We start from the raw sequence: 14,114 nt of genomic DNA on the forward strand, positions 1-14,114 counted from the left end.
CCTTTAGATTCCTAATCATTGACTTATGACACCTTCGTTACATCATAATCATACACAGTTAAGCTGGCTAATTGGCACTTAAGTAACGAGAATGTGCATAACCTGGCCTATATACATATTCATAAATCTCTCAACTCACCAATACATCCTTATCAGGTGTGACACCATGTATACCTGACACTTTACCTGTGTATTCATAACTTACATAACTTATTTACCAAACATCCAATATCTACTGTATGTATCATATAACTGTTGACACTCTGAACTTCCAGTACCTATATCAGTACCCATACAATATTCATCAGAATAACCTAGGAGATGGACATGCTACTGTTTTTTTTACCTTCTTGGTCAGTGATCTATGCCTTATTTACCTGTATGGTGACTGTTTTACTTGTAATGGTCCATGATTGTTTTGTTTTTTACCTGTATGATCCTGACTTTTACCTGTATGGTCAATGATCTTTACATCTACATGATGTAATGATGTTTACCTGTATGCTTTATCTGTGTACATTTTATCTGTATTGTTTAAGATTTTATCTTTTTGGTCAATGGTTTCAGTTTTGTGTATTTTTACCTGTATGATGTAGAGTTCCCCATAATCAACAGTGTTTCCCCTGTAACTGTTACATTTCCCTGTATTAAATCAACAATGTTTTCCCTGTAACTTTTACATTTCCCTGTCATCATCAACACATTGCTTATATTCCCTGTCATCAACATGTTTCCCCTGTAACGTTACATTTCCCTGTTTCCCTGTAACTTACATTTCCACATGTTTCCCTGTAACTGTTACATTTCCCTGTCATCAACATTGTTTCCCCTGTAACTGTTACATTTCCCTGTAATCAGTTTCCCTGTAACTGTTTTTCCCTGTCATCATGTGTTTCCTGTAACATTTCCCTGTCATCAACATTGTTCCCCTGTAACTGTAACATTTCCCTGTCATCAACATTGTTTCCCCAGTAACTGTTACATTTCCCTGTAATCAACAGTGTTTTCCCTGTTACTGTAACATTTCTCTGTCATCAACATTGTTTTCTCCTGTAACTGTTTCATTTCACTGTATTAAATCAACAGTGTTTTTCCTGTAACCGTTACAGTTGCGTGATCAATGGTGCTGAGGTAAGCAGCCGTATATACACACTGACGTGTTTATGACTGAGTGTCGTCTACCTGGTGGCACTCTACCTACCTACATATAATTAATGACACGCTGATAACAGTTAATTATCATCTTATTTACCATTAGGATTAAAAACTTGTATAATTCAGACGCAAATACATCCACTCCACTCAGGTATTGATTGGTCGACTAGACTGAGAATTATCAGTAGGGGAAAAGATAGGGTGTTATCACCTTAAATGGAATGTTGTGATCCCTAAGTGTCCAAATCAGGAACAAAAGGGATTTGATCTGCACCTGCCAGTTTTAACAGGACAACAGTGACCAATGTGAGCAGCCAATACCCATCCCTTGGTGACAGGGGTTGGTGAGAGGGGACAGATGGTGGCCAGGTCCTTATCCTGGTGGAGTGGGGTACTGTTAGACACTGTTGTTTGGTGTGTGTCCAGGATAACAGGCTCCCCACACCAGCTGTCTGACCTGGATACACAGATTTTACCACTTACATCAGCACTAAAATTAACTAAGTAGGAGGGGGTTAGCTCTGCTTCTGAAAATAGAGATACAGGGAAGTGGGGAAGAGGTTAGCTGTGTTACTGAAATTAGATAGATATGGGCGGGGGGGGGGGGGGATAATTACAGATAATTCATATGAGATACAGGTAAATGATTAGTGAATGTATACAGGTAGTTGTTATCACTAAAACAGTTAAACAGTTTTACTAAAAGAAGTATACATTTGTGTAGTTACAGGTGATATAGATTATTTACAGGTAAAACTTGTTAGATACAGGTGATATAGCTAAGTTGCAGGTAATACACAATATATTAGTTACAGGTAACATTAGACACAGGTGATATAGCTTAGTTACAGGTAATACACAATAAGTTAGTTACAGGTAATACACAATATATTAGTTACAGGTAATACACAATATATTAGTTACAGGTAATACACAATATATTAGTTACAGGTAATACACAATATATTAGTAACAGGTAATATTAGATACAGGTGATATAGCTTAGTTACAGGTAATACACAATATATTAGTTACAGGTAATACACAATATATTAGTTACAGGTAATACACAATATATTAGTTACAGGTAATATTAGATACAGGTGATGTAGCTTAATTACAGGTAATACACAATATATTAGTTACAGGTAATATTAGATACAGGTGATATAGCTTAATTACAGGTAATACACAATATATTAGTTACAGGTAATACACAATATATTAGTTACAGGTAATACACAATATATTAGTTACAGGTAATATTAGATACAGGTGATGTAGCTTAATTACAGGTAATACACAATATATTAGTTACAGGTAATACACAATATATTAGTTACAGGTAATATTAGATACAGATGATGTAGCTTAGTTACAGGTAATACACAATATATTGGTTACAGGTAATATAAGATACAGGTGATGTAGCTTAGTTACAGGTAATACACAATATATTAGTTACAGGTAATACACAATATATTAGTTACAGGTAATAAACAATATATTAGTTACAGGTAATATTAGAAACAGATGATGTAGTTTAGTTACAGATAATATTAGATACAGGTGATATAGCTTAGTTACAGGTAATACATAGTATATCATTATAGCTGATGCATTGTAGTTATAGGTAATTTGTAGTTTAGTTACAGGAGGTACATATAGTTACAGGTAATACACATTAGATATAAGTAATACAGCCTATATAAATATAGTTATAGGTGATTAGCTAATTATAGGCAATACACACTATAAAATACAGGTAATAGAGAAAACACAGACATCATCTGATCTATAAAGCCAGCTATCTTACTAACCAGACTTTAAACTATGGGTGTTAGATTTCATCCAGTACAGCAGTACACCTGGCCAGGTTAACGAGATACAGGGATCTAACAAGGATAGGGGCAGACAGACAGGTGATAGTTTAGTAACCATAGAGATTTGATCCTTATCTCAGCCCCTATACTTTAGGGGCCATCAGATTTTCTCCCTTATCTACTCTGTGCATGCATGATACCCTCTGAATGGCCCTTAACCTACACTTGAATGTGTCTGCCAATCTAAGGACCTGGACTGTAACATATAACAAGTTATGTAATTTACATACTAATGTCAATAAAGCTTTCTAACCCCAGACCTAATATAATTACTCAACGCTGGGGACCCTAGACTATTTATATGACCTGCGAGAGTGCAGACAAACATTGTCTTTTATCTTGCAGAGATATAATATATTGTCTGAATTCCTCTGACAAGCACAGTATAAGTTTTGTCTATAATTCTCCCCACAGGTAGACTGACGGCTACCGCTCTCGTTTTTTCTCAGGTTAATCACTGGTAGATATACACTGTCTATTTATATAAAAACCCAGACAGAAATGTCAAAATATTTAATAATTCAATGATCGGGGGTCAGGCTTTCCGTATGGCAGCTACGATTGAAGGTTATGCAATAACTGTCTTTACAATTATCAACGACATGAATAAACTTAACCCCAAAAATGTACATTTTTGTGTGTGTGTATTATGATTGGTTCTAACGATCAGAGAAATAAAATGTTTGATACTTGACAAGGCGACGTGAACCAGGACATTTAATTTTATACCCTGTATCGTAAAAGTTCATTTGATCATTCCTGTTTACATCGACTTCCTGCAGCAGATTCATTAACAAATGCACCGTAATATGTACACACGTGCAGGATTGATTTTTCATTTGAGAAAATAGCTGCACTCTTAACGGTAATGTCTTAACCCTCCAAAATTTATGCAAGTTTGAATAATTAAATACAAAATAATGACTGCATCATTTTATTGATTTCAAGATGAAAATAATTGGTTTTAATTGAGCTAAATAGCCGAAATTCATACCTGTATACGGTTTACATGCATATCTAATTAAGTATTAACCATATCTTTCCACTTCTCGTGTAGAACTTCTTTCCTAAATCAAACCAGTGGAAATTACATTTTAATTTGTTTTGGGGCATATACACAAACTCATAATGATACAACCTGTCCAAAATCCATTCTCTAAAATTTGATCGCACAACACAAATTCTTGTACAAGTATTTGTTAGCTTGTAAGATCATGCTTATTGAAATGAAAATATAATCATGTATCAATCAGTATGTTTTGATAGCAGAAATCCAGAAATAGAATTATGATACACAGTCTGAGTAAGTAGTTGTGATGACTTGTTACTGATGACTAGTACATCTACCTGTCATCTCCCTGACTCAGGGTATCTGGTTATAACTCCTACAGCATGTACAGTAGCTATACTCTGGGGTAGTACAACACAGCTACCCAAGCATCCCTGACTCAGGGTATCTGGTTATAACTATATGTACAGTAGCTATACTCTGGGGTAGTACAACACAGCTACCCGAGCATCCCCTGACTCAGGGTATCTGGTTATAACTCCTACAGCATGTACAGTAGCTATACTCTGGGGTAGTACAACACAGCTACCCGGGCATCCCCTGACTCAGGGTATCTGGTTATAACTATATGTACAGTAGCTATACTCTGGGGTAGTACAACACAGCTACCCGGGCATCCCCTGACCAGGGTATCTGGTTATAACTTCTCACAACATGTACAGTAGCTATACTCTGGGGTAGTAGCTTTACCCTACAACACAGCTACCCGGGCATCCCCTGACACAGGGTATCTGGTTAAAACTCCTACAGCATGTACAGTAGCTATACTCTGGGGTAGCTTTACCCTACAACACAGCTACCCGAGCATCCCCTGACTCAGATTATCTGGTTATAACTCCTACAGCATGTACAGTAGCTATACTCTGGGGTAGTACAACACAGCTACCCGGGCATCCCCAGACTCAGGGTATCTGGTTATAACTTCTCACAACATGTACAGTAGCTATACTCTGGGGTAGTACAACACAGCTACCCGAGCATCCCCTGACTCAGGGTATCTGGTTATAACTCCTACAGCATGTACAGTAGCTATACTCTGGGGTAGTACAACACAGCTACCGTAGCATCCCCTGACTCAGGTATCTGGTTATAACTATATGTACAGTACATACTCTGGGGTAGTACAACAGCTACTCGGGCATCCCCTGACCAGGGTTTTTATAACTTCTCACAACATGTACAGCAGCTATACTCTGGGGTAGTAGCTTTACCCTACAACACAGCTACCCGGGCATCCCCTGACACAGGGTATCTGGTTATAACTCCTACACATGTACAGTAGCTATACTCTGGGGTAGTAGCTTTACCCTACAACACAGCTACCCGGGCATCCCCTGACTCAGGGTATCTGGTTATAACTTCTCACAACATGTACAGTAGCTATACTCTGGGGTAGTAGCTTTACCCTACAACACAGCTACCCGGGCATCCCCTGACTCAGGGTATCTGGTTATAACTTCTCACAACATGTACAGTAGCTATACTCTGGGGTAGTAGCTTTACCCTACAACACAGCTACCCGGGCATCCCCTGACTCAGGGTATCTGGTTATAACTTCTCACAACATGTACAGTAGCTATACGCTGGGGTAGTAGCTTTACCCTACAACACAGCTACCCGGGCATCCCATGACTAAGGGTATCTGGTTGTAATTTCTCACAACATGTACAGTAGATTTACTCTGGGGTAGTAGCTTTACCCTACAACACAGCTACCCGGACATCCCCTGACTCAGGGTATCTGGTTGTAACTTCTCACAACATGTACAGTAGCTATACTCTGGGGTAGTAGCTTTACCCTACAACACAGCTACCCGGGCATCCCATGACTCAGGGTATCTGGTTATAACTCCTACAGCATGTACAGTAGCTATACTCTGGGGTAGTAGCTTTACCCTACAACACAGCTAACTGGGGTTGAATCCTCTCGTGCTTCATGGCCAGAGTCAATGCTGGCAGAAGTGCAACATTAATACAAATTACCATGCACAAGTTATTAATACTCGTACGTATCAAATAATTTTCACAATAATCATACCAGGATTTATTCTTTTCACATTTTCTGTAAATTCAATTTTCAAACCTAAGAATTTGAATAAATTAATTTTTTTTAAAAATAAACGAAATAAAGTTTAAAGTCTGAATAAAAGCTTTCCATCTGCTTCATGATAATTAAGCTTGAAATTTTATCATGTTCACTTACGTATATTAGGAAAAACTTACTGTATTATTTATGTCTGAAACTGTATGTATATACACTTGGCTACCCCAATGTCACCTGAATAACAAACTCAGTCATGTATACGCCACTATTGTTACCATCTATTTGATGGAGATTAAAGCATATAAAAACTATCAGAAATTAATGATCTGAAATATATATAAAATCCTGATTAAAAATCTACATCGCATTTAAAAAGCCATATTACATCATATAACAAAAGTTGTAGGACCACACAGCTTGGTAAAGCCGTGACCCCAGGGCCGGAGTTAATCCTAGATTAACGAGTAACCATGCCATCAGACAGGTGTTTGGGCTTAAACAGACCAAGGTAGGTGTGCAGGGATGCATTAGTTGTGATTGAGAAGACACACACAGCACACTTCTGCTCAGGATGATGTATAGATAGCGATTTTTTATGTTATACATTTTGAACATGAATGAGTTTATTTCCACTTATCATGTTGGTGTATCGGTTGAGTGGGGGCCTGTACTTCTGATGGTGGTAAGTAACCCATGATAAATGTCCTGTTAGACTAATCAGCCTATACACCAGCTCCTGTTAATTAGTCGAGTAAAGCGTGTCTGCTCTCATAATGATAATTGTCCTGGAAGTGCCGATCCCTGTCATTCATAGCTCTGTGGCACCAGAAACACCTCACACCTGTTCTGAAACCCCTTTTCCATGTTTACTGGTACCAAAGACTTGCCCATCAATATATCAGAGTACTGACAAATAATGGTGTACAAGACAACTAAAGGTGTATACAGTCAACTAAAGGTGTATCCAGTCAACTAAAGGTGTATCCAGTCAACTAAAGGTGTATCAGTCAACTAAAGGTGTATACAGTCAACTAAAGGTGTATACAGTCAACTAAAGGTGTATACACAACTAAAGGTGTATCCAGTCAACTAAAGGTGTATACAGTCAACTAAAGGTGTATCCAGTCAACTAAAGGTGTATACAGTCAACTAAAGGTGTATACAGTCAACTAAAGGTGTATACAGTCAACTAAAGGTGTATCCAGTCAACTAAAGGTGTATACAGTCAACTAAAGGTGTATCCAGTCAACTAAAGGTGTATACAGTCAACTAAAGGTGTATACAGTCAACTAAAGGTGTATCCAGTCAACTAAAGGTGTATACAGTCAACTAAAGGTGTATACAGTCAACTAAAGGTGTATCCAGTCAACTAAAGGTGTAACCTGGTAATTACAGGTGTACAACTCCGGGTGTATCAATTCAACTAAAATTGTACCTTGACATCTGAATATGTACCCTGAATAAAAAGGTGTACTCTGATAATTCAAGATGTACCTTTAACAACTAAGATCTGACAAACTGAAGCTACATCCTAGCAACATAAGTTGTATACCCTAACAACTAAACATGTACCCTAACAGTGTATGCAGATTACTATATACTATGATGAGAAGAGTATCCAGACAAATGAAGCTGACTTTATGTACTCGGACAACTAAAGGCCAATCCTGACCTGTGTCAATACCTACCCTAAAATGACAAACCCGGAAAAACTATATCTTCATAAAATTTTGTGTCGATCAAGCTTTTGATAATGATCTTACAGAATTACTGACACCTTACGGTCTGTGTGAGTCAGTGAGATGTCTGATGATCTATCTATAAAAATCCACTTTATACATGATCAATATACTAAGTGTAGTCTGTCACTGGGTCTAATATCCCCCCTAACAACGTGTAAACCAAAGACATATAGCTCTATAGGTTATAATCAATATAGCTTTCTCCAATGGATCTTTGTTACAGCCCTAAGGAGATAGAGCGGTGCCCTGGTTCCTGGAGTGAGAGAGACCGGGAAAGAGTGGCAGCGTTATCAGACCTGCTATGTAAAGATAAACAAAAAACGTTTCCGACAACAACCAAATCCCCGCCCCTCCTACCTGCACGTCAGCGCTATTTATAGCGATCTACTTCCCCACTGACCTACATATAGGTAAATGATCTTTGTAATAATTATATCATGTTGATCTGATGACCCCGGGGTCTTAACGAGACACAGACTTGTTTTAGGTGAGCAGTTAGTGCCACAGGTATTAAGTGTATGTCACCTGTGACATCAGCATGTTGTGTGTTGTGTATTGGCGCAGACAAACTACCTACCATGCTGATGTCTATCCATTAATGTCATCGCTCTACGCTCCATATAGCAACAGTGGTGACCAGACTTACACGCAGAAACACGATCAAGCCCGACAATGTTGTGAAAACTTTTATTGAAACAAATTCTAATACAAGGCGTTTAACTTACCCTACCAGTCACGACAAGCTCCGACGATATGATAAACGACAAGAAAACACTGGATGTTAACAGTTCTGGATCCATGTACTGTTTTCCATACTAGCGTTATGAATCATTCCTCGGTCTAGATTCGATCGAGACCTGTTCAAGAAGATAAAAAAATTATCTGTTGTTAGGATGTATACATGTGATTTGCTGATGTTATTTTTTATTGTAAAGCCATAGTGAATACTAGGCCATCAACTTTCTGAGTCTTCTAGAGAAGAAAAGCCGGGTAAATCATGTCTTATCTTATAGTATAAGGACAAACTTGGTAAATTAGGCCTTGTCTAGTATAAGGACAAACTTGGTAAATTAGGCCTTGTCTAACAGTATAAGGACAAACTTGGTAAATTAGGCCTTGTCTAGTATAAGGACAAACTTGGTAAATTAGGCCTTGTCTAACAGTATAAGGACAAACTTGGTAAATTAGGCCTTGTCTAGTATAAGGACAAACTTGGTAAATTAGGCCTTGTCTAACAGTATAAGGACAAACTTGGTAAATTAGGCCTTGTCTAGTATAAGGACAAACTTGGTAAATTAGGCCTTGTCTAGTATAAGGACAAACTTGGTAAATTAGGCCTTCTCTTACAGTATAAGGATTATAAACAGTGAACACTAAATCCTCTTTTAGGACAAATGTTGTATACTTCAGCTCCCTTCAGAGAACAAACTGCTGACAATAATTCTACCAAAGACAGAGCATATGAACAACTCTGATAGTAATGTTTTGATTTATTAAATTTAACGTCATATTAACAAATACGGATAGCCTCCCCTGTATGCAGTGTGTTAGGGGTGTGAATGTCTATGTTTTGGGAGGCTGTGGTATATTTGTTTTGTGTTTCTTTGCAATAGTAGAAAATCTTGGCCATTTTAAAGTGCTATCTCACTGAAGCATGCTACCAAAGATACCAGACAATTAGGTCACATTATACTGACAAAGTTATTGTTACTAGGTATAAAGCTGGGGAAAGGTGATATTGCTAGGGAATTTGAGGATGGGGCTTGGTTGGGATATTAGGATGTGAGATTTAGGAGGGAGGCAATACTGGGAAGGTAACGGTTTTTGGTGGGGACTGTGGGTAGGATTTGGTGAAGGGCGGGGACTGTGGGTAGGGATTGGTGAAGGGTGGACTGAGGGTAGAGTTAATGAAGGGTGGGGACTGTGGGTAGGGATTGTTGAAGTGTGGGGACTGTGGGTAGGGGTTGGTGAAGGGTGGACTGTAGGTAGAGTTAATGAAGGGTGGGGACTGTGGGTAGGGATTGGTGAAGTGTGGGGACTGTGGGTAGGGGTTGGTGAAGGGTGGACTGTAGGTAGAGTTAATGAAGGGTGGGGACTGTGGGTAGGGGTTGGTGTAGGGTGGGGACTGTGGGTAGGGGTTGGTGAAGGGTGGACTGTAGGTAGAGTTAATGAAGGGTGGGGACTGTGGGTAGGGATTGGTGAAGTGTGGGGACTGTGGGTAGGGGTTGGTGAAGGGTGGACTGTAGGTAGAGTTAATGAAGGGTGGGGACTGTGGGTAGGATTTGGTGAAGGGCGGGGACTGTGGGTAGGGATTGGTGAAGGGTGGACTGTAGGTAGAGTTAATGAAGGGTGGGGACTGTAGGTAGGGGTTGGTGAAGTGTGGGGACTGTGGGTAGGGGTTGGTGAAGTGTGGGGACTGTGGGTAGGGGTTGGTGAAGGGTGGGGACTGTGGGTAGGGGTTGGTGAAGGGTGGACTGTAGGTAGAGTTAATGAAGGGTGGGGACTGTGGGTAGGGATTGGTGAAGTGTGGACTGTAGGTAGAGTTAATGAAGGGTGGGGACTGTGGGTAGGGATTGGTGAAGGGTGGACTGAGGGTAGAGTTAATGAAGGGTGGGGACTGTGGGTAGGGATTGGTGAAGTGTGGGGACTGTGGGTAGGGATTGGTGAAGTGTGGGGACTGTGGGTAGGGATTGGTGAAGTTTGGGGACTGTGGGTAGGGATTGGTGAAGGGTGGACTGAGGGTAGAGTTAATGAAGGGTGGGGACTGTGGGTAGGGGTTGGTGAAGTTTGGGGACTGTGGGTAGGGATTGGTGAAGTGTGGGGACTGTGGGAAGGGGTTGGTGAAGGGTGGACTGTAGGTAGAGTTTATGAAGGGTGGGGACTGTGGGTAGGGATTGGTGAAGTTTGGGGACTGTGGGTAGGGGTTGGTGAAGGGTGGACTGTAGGTAGAGTTAATGAAGGGCAGGGACTGTGGGTAGGGATTGGTGAAGTGTGGGGACTGTGGGTAGGGGTTGGTGAAGGGTGGACTGTAGGTAGAGTTAATGAAGGGTGGGGACTGTGGGTAGGGATTGGTGAGTTTGGGGACTGTGGGTAGGGGTGTGAAGGGTGGACTGTAGGTAGAGTTAATGAAGGGCAGGGACTGTGGGTAGGGGTTGGTGAAGTGTGGGGACTGTGGGTAGGGGTTGGTGAAGGGTGGACTGTAGGTAGAGTTAATGAAGGGTGGGGACTGTGGGTAGGGATTGGTGAAGTGTGGGGACTGTGGGTAGGGGTTGGTGAAGGGTGGGGACTGTGGGTAGGGATTGGTGAAGTGTGGGGACTGTGGGTAGGGGTTGGTGAAGTGTGGGGACTGTGGGTAGGGGTTGGTGAAGGGTGGGGACTGTGGGTAGGGGTTGGTGAAGGGTGGACTGTAGGTAGAGTTAATGAAGGGTGGGGACTGTGGGTAGGGATTGGTGAAGTTTGGGGACTGTGGGTAGGGATTGGTGAAGTGTGGGGACTGTGGGTAGGGGTTGGTGAAGGGTGGGGACTGTGGGTAGGGATTGGTGAAGTGTGGGGACTGTGGGTAGGGGTTGGTGAAGGGTGGACTGTAGGTAGAGTTAATGAAGGGCAGGGACTGTGGGTAGGGATTGGTGAAGTTTGGGGACTGTGGGTAGGGATTGGTGAAGTGTGGGGACTGTGGGTAGGGATTGGTGAAGTGTGGGGACTGTGGGTAGGGGTTGGTGAAGGGTGGACTGTAGGTAGAGTTAATGAAGGGTGGGGACTGTGGGTAGGGATTGGTGAAGTGTGGGGACTGTGGGTAGGGGTTGGTTTTTGGTGGGGACTGTGGGTAGGGGTTGGTGAAGGGTGGGGACTGTGGGTAGGGATTGGTGAAGTGTGGGGACTGTGGGTAGGGGTTGGTGAAGGGTGGACTGTAGGTAGAGTTAATGAAGGGTGGGGACTGTGGGTAGGGATTGGTGAAGTGTGGGGACTGTGGGTAGGGGTTGGTGAAGGGTGGACTGTAGGTAGAGTTAATGAAGGGTGGGGTTTGTGGGTAGGGATTGGTGAAGTGTAGGGACTGTGGGTAGGGGTTGGTGAAGGGTGGACTGTAGGTAGAGTTAATGAAGGGTAGGGACTGTGGGTAGGGGTTGGTGAAGTGTGGGGACTGTGGGTAGGGATTGGTGAAGTGTGGGGACTGTGGGTAGGGGTTGGTGAAGGGTGGACTGTAGGTAGAGTTAATGAAGGGTGGGGACTGTGGGTAGGGATTGGTGAAGTGTGGACTGTAGGTAGAGTTAATGAAGGGTGGGGACTGTGGGTAGGGATTGGTGAAGGGTGGGGACTGTGGGTAGGGGTTGGTGAAGGGTGGACTGTAGGTAGAGTTAATGAAGGGTGGGGACTGTGGGTAGGGATTGGTGAAGTGTGGACTGTAGGTAGAGTTAATGAAGGGTGGGGACTGTGGGTAGGGATTGGTGAAGGGTGGGGACTGTGGGTAGGGGGTGAGTGGGACTGTGTAGTTAATGAAGGGTGGGGACTGTGGGTAGGGGTTGGTGAAGTGTGGACTGTAGGTAGAGTTAATGAAGGGTGGGGACTGTGGGTAGGGATTGGTGAAGGGTGGACTGTAGGGTGGGGACTGTGGGTAGGGATTGTTGAAGTGTGAGGACTGTGGGTAGGGGTTGGTGAAGGGTGGACTGTAGGTAGAGTTAATGAAGGGTGGGGACTGTGGGTAGGGATTGGTGAAGGGTGGGGACTGTGGGTAGGGATTGGTGAAGGGTGGACTGTAGGTAGAGTTAATGAAGGGTGGGGACTGTGGGTAGGGATTGGTGAAGGGTGGACTGTAGGGTGGGGACTGTGGGTAGGGATTGGTGAAGGGTGGGGACTGTGGGTAGGGATTGGTGAAGGGTGGACTGTAGGTAGAGTTAATGAAGGGTGGGGACTGTGGGTAGGGATTGGTGAAGGGTGGGGACTGTGGGTAGGGATTGGTGAAGTGTGGGGACTGTGGGTAGGGATTGGTGAAGTGTGGGGACTGTGGGTAGGGATTGGTGAAGTGTGGACTGTAGGTAGAGTTGATGAAGGGTGGGGACTGTGGGTAGGGGTTGGTGAAGGGTGGGGACTGTGGGTAGGGGTTGGTGAAGGGTGGACTGTAGGTAGAGTTGATGAAGGGTGGGGACTGTGGGTAGGGGTTGGTGAAGGTCGGGGACTGTGTGTAGGAGTTGATGACAAATGAGGACTGTGGGTAGGAGTTGATGAAGAATAAGGACTGTGGGTAGGGGTTGATGAAGTGTAGGGACAGTGGGTAGGGGTTGATGAAGTGTAGGGACGGTGGGTAGGAGTTGATGAAGGGTGAAGACTGTGGCTAGGTGTGGTGAAGTGTAGGGACTGTGGGTATGGGTGGTGAAGTGTAGGACTCTGGGTAGGCGTTTTGTGAAGCGTTTGTAGTAGGGACTCTGGGTAGGCGTTTGTGAAGTGTAGGGACTCTGGGTAGGCGTTTGTGAAGTGTAGGGATCCTGAGTATGAGTTGATGAAGAGTGAGGACTGTTAGTGAAGGTTGGGGACTGTGGGTAGGGGTTGGTAATCATTGTAAGGTTGATGGTAGTGTATGGTGGGAATGGGGGGGGATGGAGAGGGAGAGGTAATATTGAGAAGTTAATATGAGAGGGTATGATGAGGAGTGGATTAGTTTTGGGAAGTTGATGAAGTAAGACTAAACAGCAATACACATTAAACTCATTTCCTGTCCCTTCTGTTACTAGTACAGTGGAACACCAGATGTTCCTTACCAGCAGGAATAAAGTGAAAACATTTGTACAAACTTGTCTCAGCCCCCTCCCTCTCCTCTGGTCCACCGGGAGCTGTACACATCTCCAATCTACACTTATTCAGTTACACACCACTTGATATATATTTATATACAAACTATAGGCCACCATTAGTAGTGCTCAGTTTTATGATTTAGGTGGCACCCCACCAAAAGGTTAGCAGGCCAGAGACTGTTGATATAGGTAAATAATACTCCACTTACATCCTCTACACATGACACAGTGCAGAGAGAACTCCAAAATATTGGCCTGTGAAATTTATATACACAGTGATGCTTTCATTCTGTGTAAATTTATTTTCACAGAAATATTTCAGTATCTTTATCAAAATATGTCTATTGAACACTGCCAAATTGTGATGGCTATCCCCGACATTTAATTTCTAATATTAAGTAAATACACATGAATAAGTCAGTGACACACTCAATCTTAT

General features: G+C 42.5%; 1 long non-coding RNA gene across 9 annotated transcripts in view; it reads right to left on the bottom strand.

Annotated features, from left to right (window-relative positions):
- Positions 1–14,114, bottom strand: part of LOC138325210 (uncharacterized) — a 147,789-nt gene that overhangs the window by 15,642 nt on the left and 118,033 nt on the right. For all 9 annotated transcript variants that reach the window (XR_011208738.1, XR_011208741.1, XR_011208740.1 and 6 more), the window contains one exon: positions 8,618–8,749. This is a non-coding gene — a long non-coding RNA (uncharacterized lncRNA). The remainder of the gene's footprint in view (positions 1–8,617; positions 8,750–14,114) is intronic.

This window comes from Argopecten irradians, chromosome 6 (assembly GCF_041381155.1).
Source record: "Argopecten irradians isolate NY chromosome 6, Ai_NY, whole genome shotgun sequence".
NCBI lineage: Eukaryota > Metazoa > Mollusca > Bivalvia > Pectinida > Pectinidae > Argopecten > Argopecten irradians.